The sequence below is a fragment of the Ictidomys tridecemlineatus genome, chromosome 3 (genome assembly GCF_052094955.1).
Source record: "Ictidomys tridecemlineatus isolate mIctTri1 chromosome 3, mIctTri1.hap1, whole genome shotgun sequence".
NCBI lineage: Eukaryota > Metazoa > Chordata > Mammalia > Rodentia > Sciuridae > Ictidomys > Ictidomys tridecemlineatus.
Genome location: NC_135479.1, coordinates 159,002,628 through 159,028,231, shown reverse-complemented (window position 1 = coordinate 159,028,231; position 25,604 = coordinate 159,002,628). Strand labels below are relative to the sequence as shown.

Below are 25,604 nucleotides of genomic sequence, written 5' to 3'. Positions count from 1 at the left end.
AATGCACATTGAAATTGGTAGGAGTAAAAAGTGATTGCTTAGACTGTCAGAATTAAGCATATATAGAATACTACCTAAATTAAAATAAAATCTATAGTGAAACACCAATTTCAAACACTATACCAATTCATTGAGCATTTAATGCTGAGAATTTGCAAGCCAACTCCAGTGTGTTCACAATAAAACTTTACCAAATGTTTTTTACTGTCTAATTTTAACTCTGATGAGAAGATTACTTAATATTTATTGAGTACTTAATATATGCCAAGTACTTTACATTATAATTCTTAATAATTCTTAAGGCAATCCTTAAAGACGTGGGGATTGTTTTTTGGGATAGAGGCTCAGGAATTGATCCACAATTCCAGGGTGTTATATCAAGGCTAGTAGGCTTAGCACAGCACTGTGCTATGATCTTACTCTATTGTTCATGGACAAAAGAAAAAAAAAAGGAAGGACAAATCATATAGTTTTCTCATTTGCCCATATTTCATATTCTGCTTTACCATGTGAAATTAGTGCTATAGCCAGATCTGCCTCTTAGGTCTCAGCAAATCTGTCTTCCAGTATCGAAGTTTTGCCTATCCTGGGCCAGTGCTTCTAACTCTGTGTATACTGAGGTCATCATGCTTCATGTTCCGGCTTAATTTATCGGTGTAACATTATCCTTTTGCATTCTAACTAAAAAAAAATTTTCGCTTACTATTTTAATATTTATTCTGTACGTGTGTTGTATGTGATTACTGAACTGGAACATCAGCTCAAGAAAGCAGCTGTGCTGTTAATGATACCTTTTGCAGTGTTATGCTATCACATAATAGGTCCTTACTTTCTCAAATAGTGAAAGGTTGAATCATTCACATTGGTTGGTCTACAGTAGGTGGTATGTAGTTTTAAAAATATAATTTTATAATTGATACAATATTGAGTACTAGAGGGAAGTAGGTTATTAAATCTTCTTGCTATTTTAGGAGACCCGTGTTATCAATGAATGCTAGAGTTTTCTGTCTTTGCTACCTAACAAATGGACAAATTTGTAAATACTTAGTAGCTACTTTGCTGGATATGGTGGGAATTCCTAAGACTGCTTATCTTTATTATTATCTTTAATATTTCTTAACTGAAAAGCTTTGGGTCATGAGGAAATGAAGGTGGGGGTGGAAAGATGTCAAGGAGGTAATTCAGATTTGCATTGTCCTTTAAAAGATTTACCTTCTCAGTACAGCTGACATTTGAAATTTCAGTTAAATATTGGTTCTTGGCCAGAAATAGTTGTGGCTTAGGCTTCAACCATAAAAGACAGGTGGATTACTTTTTATTTATTCTTACATTATGTTGTATCTCTCTCTCTCTCTCTCTCTCTCTCTCTCTCACACACACACACACACACACACACACACACACACGTCCCTGGGAGTTATCTTTATTTCTATGATGATATTTTATTTCAGCAAATGATTTAGTTGCAAGTAAGGTTGTTTGTAATTTTTAGTTCTAGCCAGTGTTGGACCACAGTCACCTGAGGCATGGCGTTCTTTGACTAAAACTGTAAAACAGCTAAGATGACAACACCGTTTTTCAGTACCATAGTATTGTACAATGGATCTGATGACACTATTGAGAAAATTAAGATTGCATAGAGTAGTGGATGGGAAAACCTTATGCACACACAGGGCAGGGAAAGCTTTTGTTAAATTAACAAGAAGTTTTTAACTTGCAAACATGATGGTATTACATCATCTGACAGTCAGAACTTGGAGTTTTTAGTTAAGTTCATTTATAAACATGTAGTAGATACATAAAGGAGTTGAGGAAAACATAAAAATTCACAATATAACATAAGAATAACAATAATAAGCTTTAAAACAGAAAAAAATGTAAGAAAACCCCATTGTAAAGTGGAGATTGGCAAACCTATTGTATGGAGTGAGCCTGTGGATAATTTAGTTCATATGCAGTTACTAGAACGCTTAGATTGTGACCTGGATTTGTTTCTGAGGTCCTACTGACTCAGCTTAGAAATGTAGCTTCTTTCAAATAATAAACATAATTGAAAGTAGTAATCTAAAAATGTGCTTTCTCTGGTTCTCTATTTTGATTTTTTCAGGTGTAAAAGCAAAAGTATTCTGTTTTCAGGAGGATGAAGAAAAATTTATTTACTTTTCTAGCACTTTGGCTTCCCCCCCCCCCTTCTTGCTGTTCTTGTGCCATAAATGGAAAGGCATCTGTACCATGGATTATGTCATGCCCACTGATTTCTTTTTTTCATTTGAATGTAATTGTTCCTTAGCAAATAATTGCAATCCAGAATGACTTTCATTTAGCTTGATTGAATTAGGGGTATGTATGAAAATGAGTTTGTTAAAGCTTAGTCTGTTAACCGGAGAATTGATGAAAACATCAGAAAAGCAGTCATTCATGGGAATTAAATATGCTTCCATGTAAGCAGGCACATGGTCACCTTGGAGTCCCTTCTGTGCTGACTAGGTAGTAGTGACATCAGGGTATAAAACGTACAATTTTGGCATAGAAGGGAATTTTGCCGTGATGTGCCTTTGAATGCTACATTGGACATTAACACTAATTGGAAGTCTGCCTCATTGTAAGAAGTGGCACCTCACCTTTTTTAGTATAATAAGTTATTCAAAACACTGTGTCCCAAGGGGGCAGTATGTGAGCTGTGCCAGAAAGCCAGTTGCTTTGGGATATTTCAGTGGTTGCTTACACCACATCTTTAAGATTGGTCTTTCAGATGCCAAGTTAGATGCCTTATTTGTGTTAAGAGGCAAATAATAGGTATTTAATAGAAGACTGTTCACCTGCTATGATGAAGTTTCTAGGAGGGAATCTTGAGCGTGGTCAGGGTTGGCCAGGACTATCATGGGTGGAGATAAGAGACCTTCAAAAGGGAAGGGAAGGTTTTTAGTAAGTTATAGTGGGTCCTAACCAGGAGGAGTCAGAGTTTGAAGGCTCTCTGTGGGGGAGTGACAATTGAGAAGATGCCAACATGGGACCTGGAGAACATAGACAGGCACCAGGTGGCTTGGACAAATTCACCCAGGTTTTGATCAAAGGGCTTATTCAAGTCACCATTGTATTCATGCTTTGGGCATTTGCTCATCTGACCTTCTGACATCTCACAAAACAATCCAATTCTGTCAAATCAAAAATGAAATACTTGTAATTTAAATGCAGAACAGGCCACACTATAATTGCTTTTCTTGTGGGCATTTTGTAATAGGTTGATTCAGGTAGGACATTCAGCCTGGAAATTGACCTCTCCTCTGTGGCTTATTCACTGGCTTTTAGGTTTACCATGATGATTTTTTATTTCCTTGAGAGTTTAACAACCCATATTAGCCACAGAATAGTCAGTTTCCTCTTTCATCCTCTTCTGCTTTACCCATAGATATTATACGTAATAATATAGTATCATATATAATAATATAGTATCATTCATAATAAATTACAGAACAGTGATCAAAATAAAATTTCCCATTATAGAAATAAATTTATCAGGGCACCTGAAGTTTATCTTTGAGCTCCTAAAATAATTTCTTATGGAAGAAGAATTAGCATTTTATTTCTCATATAGCATATCATATGTTCACATCTTACACGAAAATGTAAACAAATATTTAAACCCAAAGAAGAATTAAACCTACACTATTAAAATTATTTCTGGAGCTGGGCATGGTGGCTCACACCTTTAAACCCAGCTACTCAAGAGGCTGATGCACTATCACAAGTTGGAGGCCAGCCTGAGTAGCTTAGTGAGACTCTGTCTCAAAAATTAAAAATTAAAAACAATAATAAAAGAGCTAGAGATGTAGCTCAGTGGTAGAATTCTTGGGTTCAATTACTAGCAAACCACTCCCCTTCCCCCAAAAGCGATGAACCTTTTTCCTCCCAATTTTGGCTATACAGATTATATTAATACTTTAGTCTATAAGAATTTCTTTATTTGACATGTATAGTTATTTACTTAATGGTTTTTACTCATTTATTTAACGGTTGTGTATATTGCTTTTATGAATTTGTATGAAGGAAAAAAGTATATGACTAGGAAATTAGTTTGTGAGGTTTTTCTTTAAGTTATTTTTAAAATAACACTAGTTGTATATTTTATGGTAATTATAGACTTTCAGACCATTAATTTCATCAGTTTTTTAAAAATTTTGTGTTTTCAGAAAAGTTTTAAAAACAGGCATTTAATTTACAAATATTCATGTTAATCTTTGAGTTTAGCTTCAAAGATTTAGGTTTATTTTTTTTATCCATACACTTGTTTTCAAAATATGGGAATGAATGAGTAGTATCTTGTGTGAAGTGACATGAGACCATTTAATGTTCTATTTTTTCCTGTTGCTGTTTTGTTAATTGCATTGGTGACAACTGAATCATCTTAATTCTAGATAAAATTACTCTTGAATTATTACACATGTGAAAAGCCATTTCTTTCATATTATAGTGACTGATTAAAATAAAAAACTTTAGCTAAGCCATAAATGACTCATAGTATTGTTAGTGTAAACCAGAAAATTATGTCCAATTTCTATATTGTATAGCTTACAGAAGAAATGTAGTGTCATAATCTGCTTAGGGAAAGAAAATATCCTTTTTTGGTTAAAGGTGGACAAGCAAACTATAAACTTAGTGTATCTCACAAAGAAACTGAAATGATAAAATATATAATCTTTATTTACAATTTTACTAATGTAAAATCTTCCATTTAATTGGTATATACATTCTTTTTGCTGATTTTGATCATGTTTCTGTATTTTCTTAGTTCTTTATACTTAGAAAATAATTGGTTTGGTACAGTTTTTAATCTGTGTCTGCACTCACCCTAGCTGCTTTCGTTTTTTTTTAAATGCTTAAAAGATTAATTATAATATTTTGGTGCTGGGGCTCAGCTGTAGTGCACTTGCCTGGCATGTGTGAGGCACTGAGTTCGATTTTCAGCACCGCAAAATAAATAAAACAAAGGTCCATCAACAACTAAAAAAAATTTTAACAAAAGATTAATTAAACTATCTAGTTGAGTTGGGCCAGTCATTTAAAATAACTCGAATTTAGTCAGGCTGTCACTTAACTGTATATTTTTTCAGGGAGTTTTCCTGTAATTATACATTCGACTTTAGACCAAAGCTGAAGAAGCTATTGCCTGTAATTCTTAGTTTATGTAACCTCACACTCAGAATTTGTATTAAGTAATTTTAGCGAGTTGTCTTTTTTTAAAATTAAAATAGATGGTGAACACTGGGGAACTCCTTTAAATCGTGTTGGCATAGGGATGTTTTTGCCTGGTTTTGATTGTTAATTCATTTTATTAGGAGACTATTTTGCTGAAGGAAAATTAATGTCAGTTTGTTTGCAAGGCCTTCTTGACCCCTGTTGTAACCACTTTCCTATGGCTCTTTCACAGAATCCTGCTACATCACAGACGCTGGAAGTTCTGATGTTCCATTGTAATCACAATGGAAAGTCCTGACTTGACTGGTAAGAGCTGCACTGAAGGTGCATCTTACTTGCTTGCCTGGAAGCAGTGAGGTGGTCAAGAACTATGTGTTATTAGAGCTGGTTTCAGCCTTACCCCATCTGATGGATTCACTTTCCGTACTAATCAAGAAGTGTGACAGTTGTGTATTTTTTCTCGTCATTTTTATTATTATTTTTACAGTGACATTTTAATCTTCATCATCAAGTAAGTTCGATCTTTTCAAATTATGAAACTAAAAAAAATTCAGAATCTCTTCATTTGTTTCTTTACAACAATGTGTTATTAGTGGAAGTTAATTAAAAGTCCTGAGATACACAACTAAAATAATATATATGATAGATATATATAAGTATACATATATAATTTTATTTATATATATATATGTAATTTGTCAGTTTCTTAAAAAATAGTATCATCGTTGTTTTAATCAAAAAGTGAATCAGTATCAAAAGAGTTGGGAATTTTTCTTATCTATTAAAAATAATAAAGATGCATATAATTGCATCATGAAACATCTTAAAATATGAAAACTAATAAAGTTCAAATTTATATATATATATATTATATATATATGTGACAAGTTATATCAAACTCTAAAACTCATCCTTTTATTTATAAGTTACTTTTATAGCTGTTGCTCTAGGAAAAAATTTTTGTCTGTTTTAAAATATGGTATTAATATTTTAGTTTTAGTAATGGTTAATTATACAGATTTTTCCCAGTCTAGGAATCAAATGTTCGATTGCTTTACTTATACATGTGTACTGTACTGTGAACTGATGATTTATAAGACTAAAGAGCTTGGTGTAAATTAAAATGAACAAATGTAGTAAATATTGTTCAGTTGCAGTTTTCAGGAAAGAATCTTTACTTTTTAACTTTACAATTGAAAATTAATCTGGAACATTTTCTGTTTTAAGGATTTTTATTATTTTTTATTTTTATTAGCTTATTAAATTTAATATTTACATCTACTTTCCTTCAGTATATGACTGAATGTTGCTTTTATGCCATGAGCATAAATAGAAGGCCTCTGAGTCATTTTTTTTCTGAATATCATTGTTAAGGATTGGACACACAGTAAAAATGTATGCAAGTTAGGTTAAACATGTATTTAATATAGGAAAACACCAACAGAATCTCTCTCTCTCTTTCTTTCTTTCTTTTTTCTTTTTTGGTGTGTGTGTGTGTGTGTGTGTGTTTTGGTAAGTATTGAAACACCAAGAAAATCTCAAAGCCAATAAGAAAACTGCTGTTACTATTTTTCCTCTTTAATGTGCTATCCTTTAGGAATATTTGCTAGAAAAAATATTCTGAATTTAAGAATGCCAGTCAGAATATAATTAATTATGAAATCAGCAGAATTGACACGGAATATCCAAAAATTGATACTGAAATATCATATGTTCTCAGTTGCTAATCCAAAAGAAAATTATGTATAGGGAGGTTTAAGGAAAATTGAAATTGTCAACAGTATTCTGTATTTGTTAAATATGAATACACATATAAAAAGTAAGGCAGAATACATAATCTGACCTCTCCAAAAAACTAAGTTAGTAGTATGATGGTCTTGACTATCAAGCTGTTTCATCAGTGATTTCTGAACGTAAATCTGATTATCACAATGAAACAGTGTTATTGACTTAAGAGGAGAAATTGGCAGAAATTTAAATTGCTGATAGAATTTAAGAAGAAAGTTTAATTGAAGATGGTGAAGACTACTTCTAGTATGTATATACTTGCACTCATAACTTAGATACTGTGTTAATTAAGAAAAAGATGTCATAAAAAAACGAGTAATGTAGAAACTAGAATGTGTTACTTGGCCAAAAAAATGTCAGGGTTCAGTAGATCTGGGAAACAGATCTACTTTTGCTTAAGCAAAGTTAAATTTATTATTAATTTTAAATAAATCTTAGTGTGGTATATAGTAGTAAAAGTTTCTTATTTTTGTTCATGTCTCTCATGAGTCTTCTGCTTCTATGTTCTGTGTCTTCTTCATTCCTGGAGCAAAGCTGAAGGAGCAATGTTTTGATGATGCATAGGTCTTGTGGTAGAAGAAATAAAAGTGACAGTGGAGCTATGGCTCTTAAAACAGCTGCTTGGAAATGACACATGTCACTACTTCTCATATTTCATTGTCCAAAGCAGGTCACTTGTCCAAGCCTGTGTTTTAGGGTGTCAGTGATCTTGTAGGAAGGGAGAGGTAGGGAAAGGCAAATAGGGAGGGACAATACTTGTTTTAACTATAATAACTGAAAATAACATCTACTGCCTTTTTAGAGAGACAGAGTGCACTTGATATATGTTAAAGATTGTAAGAAGTCCTTCAGTAAATACATTTGTTTAAATTTAGAATTACTTGAGTATTCTTGTTATTGTTATGTGGGTTACCATTGATGACAAGAAGTTGAGTTGATACAGTTTGAGTGTCTTAATGTTTTGGGAATGTTAGAACTTTTTTCATTATTTAGTATATGTTTTAGGCTTTACATTATTGTTTAATGAGTAATTTTCAAAATAAAATGAGAACTAATGCATACTAGACCCATGGCAGTTTGGATACAGAATTAGAGAAGAGGAAATATGATAGTTATTATGCATAGGCAATGAATTATAATAGGTTACAGAACTTTGACAGATATTATCTAATTTGATATAAAAAGGCAATGAAGAAATGAATATTTTACTTTTTTCCTTAGTAATATAATTTTACCCAATATAACGGTTGGCCACATGCCTTTGTCTACTTAAGTTCAATTTCAAGAATCATTTTAGAGATAAAGAATGCAGACATTGTAGGGAGCTTAATTGTATCCTGGGAGTTTTCTAACATACTCTACCTAAGGTCATATTCACTATACAGTGGCTTTGCATTATTATCTCCCAAGTCTTATAGAAAATTGCTAGACATATGGAATTCCTCAGTTAATATTTATTTGATTAATCCTAAAGGTATTAAAAGACACTATTACCAGACTTGTGTAGATTACATTTGTGTAGAAATCCAGAAGGTTATTAATAATTGATAGTTTAAAGTTCCTTAAGATTGAGGGAGAGCAACATGGTCAGAAAAGTGTCTTTTTTTGTTGTTTTTTAAATGTATATATACATATAGGTTAGAAGGTAAGACAATATAGTAAAACATGCATTTTGGATTCAAAGAAATTTTGGCACTTTTTAAAAAAAATATTTATTTCTTAGTTGCAGTTGGGCACAATACCTTTTATTTTTATGTGGTGCTGAGGATCGAACCCAGGGCTTCACACGTGCTAGGCAAGCATTTTACTGCTGAGCCACAACCCCAACCCCAGCACTTTTTAATTGGAAGAATTCGGTTGATTATTTGATCCTTCTGAAACTTTCTCTGTTTTCATATGGGGATCGCAATCTTCACCTTGTAGAATGTGAGAATTAAGATGAGGCAGTTGTGTCAAATTTCGGATATAGTGCTTGGCACATAAATGGCCTCAGGAAATGGTAGTTTAATTTTTTTTTTTTTTTAACCACAAAGAAACTTTAAATGTTTGAGGAGTTAGAGATGCTGTCTCTGACTTGAAGATCACATAATGTATGCATGTTTTGGAACTCACATGTATCCCATGAATATGTACGATTTTTATGTGTCATTTTAAAAAAGAAAGGAAATGAATGTGATAAAAGTTCAAGAATCTTATACCTGATTCTGAGAGTGTAAGGAGGCAATGTCAATAGAGAAGTTCTTTAAGGAGTCCAAATTAATTAAGCCTTCACTAGAGAACAGTAACAAAAAATCTTAACACAGAAAAGCTGATTCCTTTTGAAACCAAATAATATTTGTTCTACATGGTGAAGAAAATTTTAGCAGCACCACCTCCTATTTTTGTATCTTGTCTCAATATTATCCAAGTTTTGAGAATGTTTTGAACTTGATGTTGACCTAATTTATATTAAAGATAAGAGAACATATATCTATCTGTCCTTGGGACATCTAAATTCTCACTGGCACAAGTGAATTATTAAATCACAGAGTGGCTCACATTCTTTAACAGGATCCACTCTTTCTCTCAGTGATAAAGAATATAGCCAGTACAGTTGTAGTACAGTTCTTACCCATTCAGAGCAATTATTCAAAATCTTATAATCTTTCTAAAATGACAGTTTAATTAACTTAATTTAAATAACACATGCATATAAACGTTAATGAGGGGTGTGTATTTGTTGAGTTTTTCTTCACATTGTTCCAGACTCCTTTTATGAATGGATCATCTGTGTTACTATCAGTTCCTGGTTCAGCTTGGTTATTAGTAGAATAAAACTTCCTAAAAATGTAAGCTCCTCATCTTTATAGGTTGTGAAAGCTAGCACAGGCTGCTATATCACCTTCTGGGTAGTTTTATAAACAAACACTTATTTTCTCACGGTTCTGGAGGCTACAAGGCCACAGAATAAGGTGCCTGTAAATGTGGTCTCTGATTTGGTTTTGTTCCTGGCTTCTACATAGCTGCCTTCCTGCTGTGTCCTCACATGGCCTTTCCTCAGTATGTTCACAAGAGTCATCAAGCTCTGATGTCTCTTCCTCTTCTCAAAATTAGTAAATTCTGTTAGATTAGAGTCCTACCCTATGACCTCACTTAATCTTTAATCTCTTCATTGGTCCTCCCCATCTCATCACATTGGGGATAGGAGCTTTAATCTGTGAATTTTGGGGGTCAAGGGGCAGCACAATTTCACCCAAACAGGTATTTGTTTTTCCTCTACCAAAGAATGAAATGGAGATATTTAAAAAGTATGTTCTATAATACAAAATATATAAACAAGAAATATGGTTTGCTATAGTCTTCTAAGATTCTAAAATTATCTTTGGTGCCTTTGAGGTGGGAGACATTTGAAATTACTGAATTCATATTTCTTCCACTTTGAAGTTGCTGTGCATGAAAATGAGATTCTTACAAGTGAAGGAATCAAGTCTAAGAACTTCAAAATCAGAAATGATTTGTATAATGGAGGAATTACATCATTGTAAAAATTGACTTCCATGTGTCTTCATTGCTCTTTATGAATAAATTGCATTTGAAAATTTGGTTGATGAATAAGAGAGTTACTTTTGGGGATTATATCTGTTTCTATTTACCATCTTAATCAAGGCAATTCACATGATCCAAGGCAGTATTCTTTTACTATGTGAAATAATTGAGAATACAAATAGGGAAATGACATATATTTAAGATTTTGGTAAACAGAAAACAAGTATTAAAAAAGTATTTGAAGTATTTCTAGCAGAAGTCAAGGAACCCTAAATCTGATATATCTGCCTTATTGCCTTACCTTCCTTTCTTTTTTCTTTTTTCCCTTCTTTCCTCTAATGTCAGTTCTTAAGTTACATAATAGTTTGAATTTCTGAAGAATAGTCGATAAGCACAGTTCATTGAACTTTAGTACCTTTTTCTACTGTAAGATAGTGTGTATATATATATATATATATATATATATATATATATACACACACACACACACATTTTTTTTTTTTAGAGAGAGAGAGAGAGAGGAGAGAGGGAGAGAGAATTTTTAATATTTATTTTTTAGTTCTCGGTGGACACAACATCTTTGTTGGTATGTGGTGCTGAGGATCGAACCCGGGCCGCACGCATGCCAGACGAGCGCGCTACTGCTTGAGCCACATCCCCAGCCCAAGATAGTATATTTTTAAGTTAATTAGTTGATGAGTACTTGGGATTAGTCGTAAGCAAATAGTAGGTGTTGACATAGGCTCAAGATTAACTTTATTTGCTTGATCTTTGGTTGATTGTGTTTTGTGTGCTCTGTGTTAACTGGATTAATTTCAATTTCTGATTATTTGATATCTGTCCAAAACAAAATGTATATAAAATCAAAAGGAAACAAACCTTTGAGACTTAAACCATTTGGGGGGTGGGTGGTAGACAGGGTTAGTGATTAAAACCAGGGCCTCAAGTATGTTAGGCAAGTGTACTACCGCTGAGCTACATATGCTCAACCCTTAAACACTTCTGTGTACAAATAATTTTAAATTAATTTGTAAAATTTAACAGTTCACCTCTGTTTTCTGATTACAGGATAAGCTATTGAGCAGTGATCTAATTTTGTAGATGTCTGTTTAATTGGTTAAGATAGTTTAACTCTTTTAGAACACCTTGATTTTAGTTTCCCTGAAAGTTTATTTCTGAAATGATTAAAATTTTAAAACATACCTAATGAATTTTGGCAGTATATTTCTTCTTAACAATGGGATCAATCTACTAGATTGTGAAATTTACTAGTGAAGGACAGTATAAATATATATAGGCATGACTTCTTTCCATGTACTTACTGGTACTTTGAAAGGTGTTTGATAAATTTAAATGTATTTGCATTGAATTCTATAGTCCCTCTTAACTCTATTACATTAAAGTGTGCTTTCCTAGGAAAATACATGGATGATATAGGAGCTGTGCTAACTTGCTTTCTGTCTCTGTAACCAGTACCTGAGATAATCAACTTACAGAGAAGAGATTTATTTTCGTTGTAACCTTCTAAAGTTCTGGTCCATGATTAAGATGAATCATTGCTCTCAGGCATCTAGTGGGGTACTGGATGGTGGTAGTGCCACATGATAGAGGAAAACTGCTTACCTCATGACTGGGAAGTGAAAAAAAGAAAGAAATAAGAGCCCGTAATGAGGGCATACTCCCCAATGATCTAGAGACCTCTCTCCTTTTTAAGACCCCACCTACCCACCTATTAAGGCTTCTACCACTTCCCACTAGTCTATCTGGAGAACCAAGCCTTTAACCTGTGGGCTTTTGGGGGACATTTCTGATCCAAACTTTAAGGGGAATTGCTTTTAATGTTTCTAAATATTTCCATGCATTATAATTTATGTACTGGTATACTAGTTATGCTGTGTATTCACAAATCAGTGTATATACATAGAAGTGTATAGTGTAGTTCTTTCATAGGACTGGTTCCAAATACTAAGGGACTTAAATTTACACTAGAAAGTTTATTTTGTATATTCCCCAAACTTACCGTGTCTGGCACATGGAGGTTGCTCAGTAAGCATTAGGTGACTTAGTATTATAAGAATTTTTATTTCATTAATCCCACTTTCCATTGAACTTAGTGTTAATAAGCATCCCCTGGTTTAATGCAGGTAATTATTTTTTCCCAGACTGAGTTTAAGAAGAAGAATGTTCTCTAAAATTAAAGGTCTTTTAGTTTGTGGTTACTCCCATAATCAATAAATTTTAGTGGGCCTGAGAACTTAAAATGAATAGCAAAACAGTTCTGGGTGCCTATTGGCTCATTTGTTGTATACACTTAATCACAGGTGTTTATTAAGACTTGTTAGCCTTCTAACAAGTGCTTCTCTAACTTGATTAGTGAACCTGTTAGTTGAGCGCATGGAAAGTTGTGAGATTTAAAATAGGCAAATTGGTTCACACTGGGCTTTAAGATATGTAGGATGGTACCTGGACTCAGTTAATATGTACCAAATAACTGACTGAAGTCCACTTTTTGGTAATTTATTCTGGGGGAATATTTTTATGCTTTCTCTGTATTTAAATTGATTTGTGAAGATATTCAATAGGAATATTGTGTTTTACCTTTGCATTGATTTCTGTAACCTTAGTTTAGTTTAATTTTTAGTTGTTTTACCTCTGCTAGGACTGCAATGTTGTTCTTATAAAACATATGGCTTACATGATTATTTCACTGTTCCTTAACATTTACTGTAAGGACATTTGTTATCAAGTGTCTCCTCATGGCAGCGTATTTAATGTTAGGTGGTGTTTTAAGACACTGAACATTACCATAGGCACTTAAACTCCACAGGTTTCTTGAGATCCAGCCGGATATAGAGCGGTTGGTTTCTTGAATAGAGCTTAGCTACCACTTATATGGTGAGCATTGTCCTAATAAATTGTGTTACATTAATTACTATGAAGAATTGCCAAATAAGTAAAACCTTCAAAATATGTGCAGAAACATGCACATGAGGTGTATGTGCAGAGTAGTACATACATCTAGCACTGCTCAGATGGACATGCACCTGAAACAACCCATTTTCTCAATATAGTTTGTGAATACCAACTAGGTTTTCAGCATTGTTAGAGGAACCAAATAGGTGTATATATATAAAAGAATCGATAAAGAAGAGTTTTGAAATCAGCACTCACCGTCATTCCCCATAAATAGCAACTTTCTATAGCAGTATTTTTTTCAGGCTATTTGTTTGAAGGATGGAAGCATACAGATGATCTTTCACTTCATTTGCTAAAGTAAGCATTTGAATGATGAAATTTTCAGGTTTGATTGTTGTTTCTGTTAATGATAGTTGTAGAGAAAATAGATCTTTCTAATAAGAATATTGTATCTTATAGATAGTAAAGATGTCCCAGTCCCACCTCTTTTTGTGAATTTTTACTTATCAAGATCAAATTTTTTGATTATTTTCATTGTAATAGAATATTTTATACATTTGAGTTTAGAGTTACCTCAGAAAAGATTTTAAGGTTTTAAACTTTTACTTCCTATTGCTGTAAATGTTCTTATTTGCCTCTAGATTGTGAACTGCATAATGCTCACTGTTGCTTCCTAGAAATTGATAAGGATAGGCTTTCAGAAACTTAAAGTAATTTCTCAATGAAAGACAGATTTAAATGGATTACTTTTTTCCCCTTTTAGGCTATAGGGTGATCATTTAGAATATTAAGCTACGTAGTCAGAAGAACCTAAGACTAAACCTAACTGAGCTGTTCAGTATTGAGTTCTGAGGAAGAGCAGGTGGGGCTTAAGTGTTTGTTTTAAGGTAATGCTTTAAGACCCTGGGTTTTATCCCCAGCACTGGCTGGGTGGGGGGGGGATACTGAGGAATTTCCAAAGTCCTACTTAGATATATCAAGGAAGACTATTACAGAACGAAATATAGAAAAAGTCTGGACAGGTGAAAAAGGCTCCTTCGATCTGTCTCCTTTGGAGACAGGTAAAGTTAAAATGAAAAACTGAAGAAAGGCAGATATAAGAAACCTTTGACTGTCCTGGTTATTTTATCTCATCCCTACCCTGAAAGGCAGATGAACCACTGAAAATCTTTGAGCAGATGATACAAATGGGTGGGAAAGTGGTAGGTATTGGAAAGATAGTATACAGGGTTTTAGCATTATCCTAGGTAAGAAGAAATTTGTTGTTCTGATAGGGTGTTGACAGCTGTAAATGGGACTACTATGAAGATTATGCTGTGGATGTATCTTAATCTACATTAGTTGAAGGAATTCAACTCACAAAATCAAATGTTATTTTCTGATGTGCAGGGTTGTAATGAATGGATACTTAAAATTTAATAAGGATTTCTTCAGTGATTTTTCTTCAAGATTTTCTAAAATACTAATGCCTATTGCTCTTTATTCTGTGTTTGTGTGTATTTCTTCATTGTGAATTTAGCTTTTACTGTTGTTTCTCAAATACGAATTGCAGGTGTCTGTCACCTAAGCCAATTTAAAAACTATTTATGTATGGAACTTGGCAAAAGACTGAACTTATTTTGGGTGTTGGTATAGAGGGATAGCAAGAGGGAAGGACTCAGTGAAAGTTGTTGAAAAGCCAAAGGTATATCTTTTATTTAGTTGTGTTCAGAAGACTGTTGCTACACCTAGCAGACATAAAGAGATTATGGCAGAAGCTGATTTGTTAGGGGTGGGGTGGGGGTGAAGTTTGGGGTTGGCTGGAGTTGATATGCAGAGATCATATTCATGTGATTAGATTTTAAATTTGAGTTGAATTTGGCTTAAGATGGAAACCACTTGAGGGAAAGTTAAGACTTTGAAAATTGGTGAAAGCAGATAATACACCTAAGAATAGAACTTTTGACAACACTTGCCTATTTGTTAAGGAGTATTTGAAGGAAAGAAAAATAATCAGATCTGTGGTGGGAAAAGCCCACCTTTGGTGCTGTGGAAGATGGGGAAGAGTTTCACCATAAGTAAGGTTGAGAAAATCTGAATGCCAAAAGCAGAGGCTTTGGGTTAGCTAACCACAGGTAAATAAAGCTTTGGAAAAAGAAGTTTTCATAGATGGTCAAGGCAGATGCCCTGTTGTGAAATGTTTTCAAGATGCCCCTTCTCAGTGCCAAGTTCTTAAGTCTGACTTTAGTTGGAACTGTATGTCGAGTTACTGTCTTCAGGGAGTAATATATCATGATTTACAGATCCACTTCCTGGGAGTGTAGAACTAATTTTCTATAAATATAGTTTTACTATTTTTTTCTTGAAGTATGCTACCTTAGACTGTTTCAAATCACAGTTTACCCAGGTGCTCATATCATTTCTTCAAATGCACTGAAGTTACTTCTTTAAAATGTCATCAGCGAGCATGTTTCCTAAATTCCTCACCCACAGGACTTATATTTATTATAATTGGCATTCAGAGGAATGAATAATGAGTTCCCTGTAACTGCCAATTCTTCTTTTACACCAAGTTTAGTGATACTTTATGGAAAGCCTGCTTTTAAATGATGATCATTTAGAAAACTCTACGGAGTATTTGGGCTACCTGCATATGCGATTTCTAGACTAAGAACCAGATGTGTAGCCAGTTTTGTTTCCATCTGCAGAAAGTGGTCTCAGGTATGCAGGACTCATCCTTAGGTAGGAATGATAAATAAAATGATGAAAACTGCCACTGTTTTTTGTATTTTATGTGCTAGTTTCTATATATGTCTGTGAGTGTATTTTTTTCCTCCTAATCTTCATAATGACCTTAGGTGTAGGTACCCAATATTCCTATTATAAAATAGGAGATAGCTGAAGCTCAGAACATTACATAAAATGTCTGTGCTTCTTGACTAATTAAAAGAATTTGGATTCAGATTCAGGTCTGACTTTCAAAGACTATATGTTTTACATGGCCCATGCAGTTTGATAATGTATTTCAAATTTGAGCTGAAACATTCACCTCAGGGTGAAAACTCAGTATCTGGTTACTTCTTTCCCTTTTCTGACAACTTGGGAAGAATAGATTACTGCCTTTCATTTCTTTCTTTTATATATATAAAATGAGTGTATGTATATATATATACACACACATACATATATATGCGTGTGTGTATATATATTATATGTGACATATATATGACTATATATGTGTGTGTGTATATATATATATATATATATAAAATGCTCATCAACAAATGTATAAATTTGTTAAAGGACCTTTATTTATTTTAATTTATTTATATTGTATATTTTATTTATTTATATATGGTGCTGAGAATCAAACCCAGTGCCCCATACATGTCACCCAAGTGCTCTTCCACTGAGCTTCAACTCCAGCCCTGCCTTTCATTTCTTTAAATCAGCATATTGCTGTATGCCATTGAGTAAGTCAGGCAGTCTTTATATTTGACACTGTTACATATATTTAATATTTGCATGGACCTGATGAGAAGTAAGTGTATGCTCCCTCGACATTTTGTTAGGTTACTCATATGATCTGCCTAGATTTGGCCATTAAGGTTTTACCACATTTATTTTATGACATATCTATGATAATATATCCCTCTATGTCTTATTAGTTTAACTGAAGTTTTGATGCAGTTTAAAATGAGTTATAGGCACAACTATACCGCCTCCTAAATTCTTCAGCATATGTATTTATCCCTTGGTGTGAAATTTACATTTAGCAAAAGTGTACAGTTCTTAAAGGCACATCTTTTAATTTTAATAAATGCATTATATCAGTATAACCCAGACACCTACCAAGGGATAAAACATTACTATTTGTAGGTGCCTCTTGTTATTCCCATTGTTTTAAGCTGAGGTAATCAAGACACAGAGAGGTTAAACAAGCTGCCTAAGGTTATACTGCTAATAAGTGGCAGACCTGGAATTCAAACTCTTGGCAGTCTGGTTACAGGGTTTGTTCTCTTAACCACACATCATACTGCCTATAAATTATCTTCAGATATACCCTTTTATATCCATGTGTACAAATACATTGCTTATATTTAACATAAGTGTGTAGACAGAAGTGGTACACTGAGTAAATGAGAGTAGAAATATGCTGTTCTAGAAAATGCATCCATTCCTTACAAGAAAGGGATAGTAGGGACGGACATTTTACTATGACAAAGAAGTTCCCTTCTGTCAAAGTACTAGAGTGATTCACAGTATAACAACTGTGTTAACTGGCATCCTTGATTCATGTTTCCAAGCATGTTGGTAAAGCAATAACGGATTTCATAATGATTATATTGACCCTCAGTAAAATCCTGAAGCTCCTTTTGAACAATTAAGGCTAAATTACATTCAGTATAGTTTTGTATTTAACAATTTTTTTTAATCTATTTCTATTAGTAGATAATTGTTCACCAATACGTGGTATTCACTATAACACTCATTTTGATAAGTCATACTCCAAAATAATGGAATTGACCAATTTGGGATTTATAAAGCTATAAAATTTGTAGAGTTCTTAACAGAAACTAAATGGAATGTTTTGCCTTTCCAAAAAAGTGCATAAAAATGTAAGGATAGACCTGGTTGTGGTGAGACATGCATATCACCCCAGTGACTAGCGAGGATCCCAAGTCTGAGGCCCACCTCACCAGCTTAGTGAGGCCCTAAGCAACTATGACCCTCTAATAAAATAAAAAATAAAAGATCTGGGGATGTGGCTCAGTCAGTGGTAAAGTACCCTGGATTCATTCCCTCATACCAAAAAAAAAAAAAGATTATTTTTGTTTAAAAAAAATTTTTTTTAGCTGTTGATGGACAGATATTTATTTATATATTGTGCTGAGGATCGAACCCAGTGCTCACACTTGCCACGCAAGTGCTCTACCACTGAGCCACAGTCCCAGCCCCGGAGAGATTATATTTTAATTTTTTAAAAAAATTTACAATACTTAGGTGGGCCATCCCAATAAAAAGGAACAGTTGTCCTTTATATATTTCTTGCATTGTGTTCAAACCATAAATCATGTCTTAAAAGTTAACCAAGACTCCCTTTTCACTACTCAACGGATGAAAAAGCAGCCATCCTGTAGTTTTTAAAATAATCTTAACTATTGCCCAAAAGTGAAATAAAAACAAAAATGTAGTTAGCAAAGCCTAGCCTGTCACTAGAGGGCAGAGCAGTACTGTATTTTAGGCTTTATTTGAAAATTTCTGGCTTAAAAATTGCTGAACATGATGGAAAATATATCGATGCACGATTGAACAGAAATTTCTTTGTATTCTTATTGTCTTATCTTGCTGTGAAATCCAATAACATGTTCTGCACTTGTATCAAAGGAGCTTTCCTGGCAATTACACTGATTGCTTCTAAAAGTGCATGATTATTTAGAGGAGTATAAGTATCCCTCAAGAGAAAATACTAATGCTTAGAAGAGTGATGCATTAAATCATTCTACTTTATAGAGTATCTTGAAATGGGATTGCAGTGTAAACGTTAGGTGAGACATGAGAAATAACTTTGAGACCAGTCCTTTACTCTGGTAATTGACTTTTATTTTTTAAACTAATTTTTAAAAATTTATATATGACAGTGGAATGCATTACAATTCTTATTACACATATAGAGCACAATTTTTCATATCTCTGGTTGTATACAAAATATATGCACACCAATTCGTATCTTCATACATGTACTTTGGATAATAATGTCCATCACATTCCACCATCATTGACACTAAGAATTTATTGCAGAACATCTTTTCATTTTTCGGGTCAGCTAAAATGTGCCCAATTATTATAAGACTTTGAAATTATGAAATTGTTAGCTTTCTTTTCAAAGGTTAAAGTTCTGCCTAGTGGGGCTTGGGTTGTGGCTCAGTGGCAGAGCACTTGCCTAGCATGTGTGAGGCACTGGTTCAATCCTCAGTACCTCTTATAAATAAATAAAAAACAAGGTACATCAACAACTAAAAAAAATATGTATTAAAAAAATTGCCTAGTGACTGTTCACTTCCTTTCTGTTCTAAATTTTCTGTCATTCTGATATATTTTTATTCTGATTTAGTTTATCTGATATATTTTAAAAATACTATTAGTGAGGGGCTGGGAATGTTAACCCAGTGATAGAGCACTTGGCTAGCATGCACAAGTTCCTGGATTCAATCCCCAGCACCACACAATAAGTAATTAAGTAAATTAATTAATTGAAATAGAGTAAAATATTCTTGGTGAGTAACCTGAATAGTGGAATTTCATTGTCCCATAAGATAGAAAAATTTCATCCTGAATAAAAGTTTGACTTTTATTTTATAAAAAATTCAGGTTTATATAATAACCATTTTTTAATAGAGACACCATAGGATATCAGGAAACATTTTGGAATCTGAAGATTTGGGGCCCCCATTATCATTTATTTGCTTGTGACCTTGGGCAGGTCACATAACCTCCCTGACTTCCATTTCCTAAAAGGGGGGATTGGGGGGTAGTGGGGGTGTAAACCTTGTTTACAACTGGGTTGTTTTGAGGATTATATGTGTTAATACAGATAATGTTCAGAGGTGAAATCTGGTAAAGATTAATTTTAATAGATAAAAGTTCAAAAGAAACCTTAGCAATCAATTTGAAATGGTAAATTACATCATTTAGTAACATGAGGGTACCTATTACATGAGTAACTGATACCAAAATGTGGTTTCAAAATCAAAACCTGAGTTAAGATTGCTGACTATTTCTTTGTCTCTGAGTTCCTTTGGCTGCTTAATCTCTCTAATATTATAAGTCCTGACTCTCGAGTTTCTCTCAGCTCTTTACTTCTGTCCTCTGGATGTTTCCATGTTACCTCTCTCTGTCTTTCTCCTGACTGTCTCTGGTCTCTCTCTGTGTTTTTCTTGTCCCAGGCACCCTCAGGAAGACCCCAAGCCTCTAGCAGTACCTGGTATCATCTCCAGCATGTTGTAGATGTGGAGGATTCACTGGGATATTGAGAAATACCAGAGGCGAATTGTTCCACTGTAGTAAGTCCATCAGCATTTATACAGTAACTGCTGTTCATAGAGCAAAGTTGGTGGTACCTGGAGGGAAGAATGAGTGAGGGCACAGTGCAGAACTAACAAACTTGTAAATTCTTTTCAGTTGTTCTTACAGGGAAAAAACATATACAAATAAAAATAACAATGAAAAATCTAAAAGATGACAAATAATTATATAAATGAGTTGTATTGTATGTCTGCTGAAAGAGCCCAGGGTTAATGGACTAGAGAAAGCCAGGTGGTGTTAATCAGGTTTCCTACATGAGTTTAAAATTAGGTTTTGAAGTATGGTTGAGAGATGAGGAGAGGGAGGGTGGAAATGAATAATTTCTTTTGGCAAGCCTGTTTGCTTGCCTGTGAGATTGGGGACTGTAGTGAAATGAGACTGCTAAGTTTTAGCCTGCCAATACCTAACTTTCCTTAAGTTTGCAGTCTTAGAGAAATTTAAGTTTTGAGAAGAAATACAGTGAAGTTGTCACTTTCCATAAATGTAATTGGTATCTGTTGCTAGTTTTAAAATTTAGAGAATGTAAGTGTAAATTATGATTGTGAAGCAGTAACAAAGTACTACAACTTAAAATTAATACAAACTGATCATTTTAAATGCTAAAATGAATTAAAATCGTAAACAGCAGTATAGTAAGTCTGTTTCATTTTCATGTTGGAAATTTATTTCTTCACTCATTTTAGCAGTCCTACCTGGTAGATGCATCATGTTTTCAAAGCTGGGTTATCAGAGTTCCCAGTGGATTGGATCCCAGTATTACTAGCTGTGTAACATGGGGTGGGCAATCTACTTAACAACAGGAGTCTCAGTTTTCCTATGTAAACTAAGAATAAAAGAGCTGCGTGAACTAAAGAAGAGATGAGTACATACTAGGTACTTAGAAATATCTTTAAAATAGTTTGTTAAATGAAGGATTATTTCTGATAGTTGTTTAAACAAAGAAGTAATCCCATAGTATTTAGAAAATGCTAAATGAATAAAGAATATTAAATAAGGTACAAAGAATAACTTTGAGGAACTGAGTATCTACCACTAGTTTAGAGAATAGAACATTACTAGTATCTGTAGCTCCCTAACTGCCAAGACCAGATTCCAACACCTGACTTTATCACATCATTACTCCTGAATGCTGAATTTTTTAATAAATTCCACATTTTTCTTTATAGTTTTCCACATATTTACTCCCTATGTTAAATTTTGCTTGTTTTAGAATTTTTTATAGATAATACTATCTTCTTTTGTAGTACCTGTTTTCTTCTACTCAACATGTTTGTAAGAGTTTTCCCTGCTTATACTTGTAATTTATTTATGATTGTAGTATTGTATGAAAATTCCACACTATATTTCCCTTTAATGACTATTTAGACTGTTTGCATGTGTGTGGGTGTGTGTTTGTGTATGTTACTAGAAATACAGTGGTAGAAAGAAAATTCTTTAGGAGTCCTATATATGTCCTCTCTATTATTTCTGTAGGATATACATTCAGAGCAGAATTGCTTAGTCAAAGGGTATGCTCAACTTAACACTCCACAAGATAATGCCAAATGCATTTCCATAGAACTTGTTAAAGTTTATACTCCCTTTTACAATGTAAGTGTTCCCTCTTTTTCCTGTATTTCTTGAAAATTGCTGTATTTCTATTTTATACATGTACCACATCTTTTTCTGTGAATATTATTGTACTTATGCAGAATTTAAAAATAGGAATGATTTTTAAGGTTGCCTATGGTACTATCTTAACAATAACCCTGATGAGCCTCGTTTTTTAAAGATACTTTTATTCTTTGCAGCAGTTGCTCTTATTTCTCTCCATTTTTCAGTTGTCATTCTCACCTGTTTTCAAATCTAGCTAATAAAAGAGTTGGACATGTTTGCTACTTTTTTCCTTCAGAAACCATATCATGATTATATAATGTTCTCTTATGATAAATTAAAATTGTCAGCTGTTCCTGACTTCCAAAGACAGTTGGGGCAGAGAAATACGTACATCTTTTATAGATTTACTTTTTCCCCTTAAAATTTCAACTGATATAGACAGGGAATGACCCACAGAGAACTGTTAACAAGCTGCAGTGATTTGATCCACCCATGTTTTGTTCTGCATTGCAAAAGTTCTAAAAACTTGAGTATATGACTCAAGCTGTGTTTGCTATTCTTGCCCCCTTTCTGTCCTTCACCCACTTTTTTTTTCTTAAGCCAACAATTCTTTTGGTATGAGATTATACTTGTATACTTCATTCTAATTTTATATCAAAAGTTCCTCCTAGACTCATATTTGTTGGCCCATAATTTTAGTTGACTGATCTCACTATTTTGTTTATTGTCACTCTTCACTATGCTCATTTTCTAAGGTTTTCCAGGGAGGATACTAGAATCTAGCCTCTTGCCTAGTATTTAAATATTTAATAAATGTTTGTTGAATGTAAACAGAGGTAAATGCAGCAAACACCGAAATGCCTTTCTTCTGTTCAGCGACAATAATTTCCCTAATGGCACTGGGCAAAAATCAGGACAATTGAAAATAGTTCTGCTAGTAAATGGCTTTGTTAATTCCATAAGTAAATCATTTCTTCTTAAGTTTCATTCTGTCTTTTTTTTTTTTAAAGTGATAGTGGTAGACCTGTGATCTGTAAGATTTTTTTTGACTCCCAACATTTTGTATTCTATCATCTAATTGAAATGAAAAAAAATTCTTACTATTTTTCTGGGTACCATAGGCCCATGATTGTAGTCACAGTGACCTGCCTATTATTGTCTCTGATAATCCTAGCAAGCAGCCCACACATTAAACTTTTCTTCCTTTCTTTATTATTTAGAGTTGATTTGTTCTAGAGAAAGAATGCATTTATCTTTCTTTGAAAAAGTATAATGAGTGCCTTTGGCTTTCATCAGGTAACCCAGACATTATTGTTCAGTGCGAGAACTTGAGTTCTGCCCTCACCTTTCCTTCTGTTCCCCTATCCCTAAAGCTAAGATCAGGGCACCTTTTGGTGCTTTGTTATTTGCTGTACCTCTTAGCCCCATAGTTTTTCTCATACTCCAGTTGTAATCTTTGAGTTAGCATTGATTTTTTTTTCTGTTCGGCCTTTCCTTGAAGTCAGTGGGTCAGTCCATCTGGTCTGTTCCTTTCTGGTTCCTCTGCTAAGTTGAGTGAGGACCTGAATTTCTCTTTCCCACTTTCACTACCAAGCTGTCTTCCCCTTGTCCCTGCAGGGACTCCTTTCTAACCTAAGAAGGATTAGCACTACAACCACTTCGGAGAAGTTTTTTGACTCCTCAGATTCTCACATGACTTATTTTCTAAATTTCTTGTACAGGCATTATTTTGTGAGCACCTCTGAACTCTGCATTGGAGGGAGAAGGTGCTAGAGATCAGATTACAAAGGACAGGGGCAGAGTAGCCTTTTAACTTTGCAGATTATAAACAGGGCCCCCATCACTCCTGAGGGTCCTGGCCAGAGAGCTGTGTATTTGATTATTAGTCAAGGTCGGGTAGGTTCTTTCTCACTTAAGGGACACAAAATAATCTAATCTCATCACAGTGTTATTGATCTGCTTTGTGAAAATTCTCTGGGTGTGGCAAATATATGACTAAAAAGAGAAAAAGGCAGGAGAAGACTTTCACAACTAAAAAAATAAAAAAGATGGAAAGCTCTTATTAGTGAAGGATTTGTTTTAATAACATTCACTTGATTCAAAATCAAATTTGGAATTTAAAAAATTTTAAATCATCTTTGATTTAAAGAAAAAAACATTAAAGTACTTCTACTAAAAGCTTAGTTGTTGACCTCCCCCTTCTAGCCTCCATACCCTGGAACATTGGGATCCACTGGGACTCTACAGCTATGAGGAAAAAGAAGCCAGACTGTCTGTGATTATTCAGCCCTCCTAACTGCTTACTTGACGAAATTCTAAGAAAACATTGTGCCAAGTGTTCAGCTCTCTAAAGAAGCAGTTAGTGCCATCCTATCTCAAGAAGAACAGATGATTTTTTGTTCTTCAGGAATGCAAGGAAAGAGAAACATCCTTTTATGCTTATAAGGGAAACATGGGAGAAATTTTGTGACATGGAAACTTCACTGATAGGAGAATGTTTAATCATTCTTATATTGTGTCTTTGATTAATGTAAAAGGCTTGACCTACTAAATGTTCACATTAATATTTTAAATTATCAGTAATAAAGGTTTCTTTTATAGTATTAATTCACTTAGTATTTTATTCATTTAGTCAGGATTAAAAATGCTTCACCAAACTTATAACACTCATTTAATATTCTTAATTTAATGTCTTCTGAAAGAGAACCATATATTCTCTGATTAAAGTCTTAGCAAATATTAAAAATAAACTATAGTGTTAATAAAACAAGTTGGACAATCCCTAAATGCAGTAGAAAAATTTATAAATATGGGATATAAAACATGCTTTTTGAGGAAACTAGAAAGCATTTGTTACAAGTTCTGTACTGAATGTGCTTAATTTGTAAAATATTTTTAAAAATGCATAATTAGGAATACATTTTGAACTTTGCATTTAATTTTTATTCATATTTTACATGTGTTATACAGCTAAGTTTGTAATGAATATAAAAGTAAGCTCAAAGTTGATCCTTATGTAATTATTCAAATAATTATACCAAAAGAGAGTAATCTGTATTATTTAATAAGCATTTCGTTACAAAAGTTCTACTTCATTCAAATTTAGGTGTTGCTGGAACAAACATTGATTTTGTCTGAGAATTCATATTAGGGATAAGAAAGCTGTTAAAAGTTAAATCGGTCTGTACTTTTGAAGAAATAGAAGAGGCAAACTAGGTTTGTATTTATTCTGAATAATAAATTACGGAGTGGTTTGTATAAAAGCAATAGAAAAGAAAGTAGAGTGGACATACCTTGCTGTCGCTGTTTTTTTTTGAGGAATTGGTACAACAGTTGAGGAGGCTGACCAAGACATCAGAGTGTTATTAAAGATCACTAAATAGGGTTTTCTTCTCTGTGTATGCCAAACTGTTTCCTGCCACAAAACTTATTCCAAATATATATGTTTCCTTTGTGTTTACCCAGAGTACTCTTTACCTCTTTCTCCTGTGCTAGCTGGCTGTGTCTCCTTTGAATGA

The 25,604-nt window shown here is 33.5% G+C and overlaps 1 protein-coding gene across 20 annotated transcripts in view; it reads left to right on the top strand.

Moving 5' to 3' along the window:
* The window catches only part of Bbx (BBX high mobility group box domain containing), a 257,863-nt gene that overhangs the window by 102,521 nt on the left and 129,738 nt on the right, over window positions 1-25,604 (top strand). For 16 of the 20 annotated variants that reach the window (XM_078044297.1, XM_078044296.1, XM_078044295.1 and 13 more), the window contains one exon: window positions 5,429-5,502. The gene's annotated coding sequence lies outside the window, so the exon portion shown is untranslated. Of the gene's footprint in view, window positions 1-5,428; window positions 5,503-5,557; window positions 5,708-20,351; window positions 20,469-25,604 lie in introns of those variants that run through there. The other 4 variants (XM_078044279.1, XM_078044290.1, XM_078044289.1 and 1 more) reach the window with 2 other exon arrangements.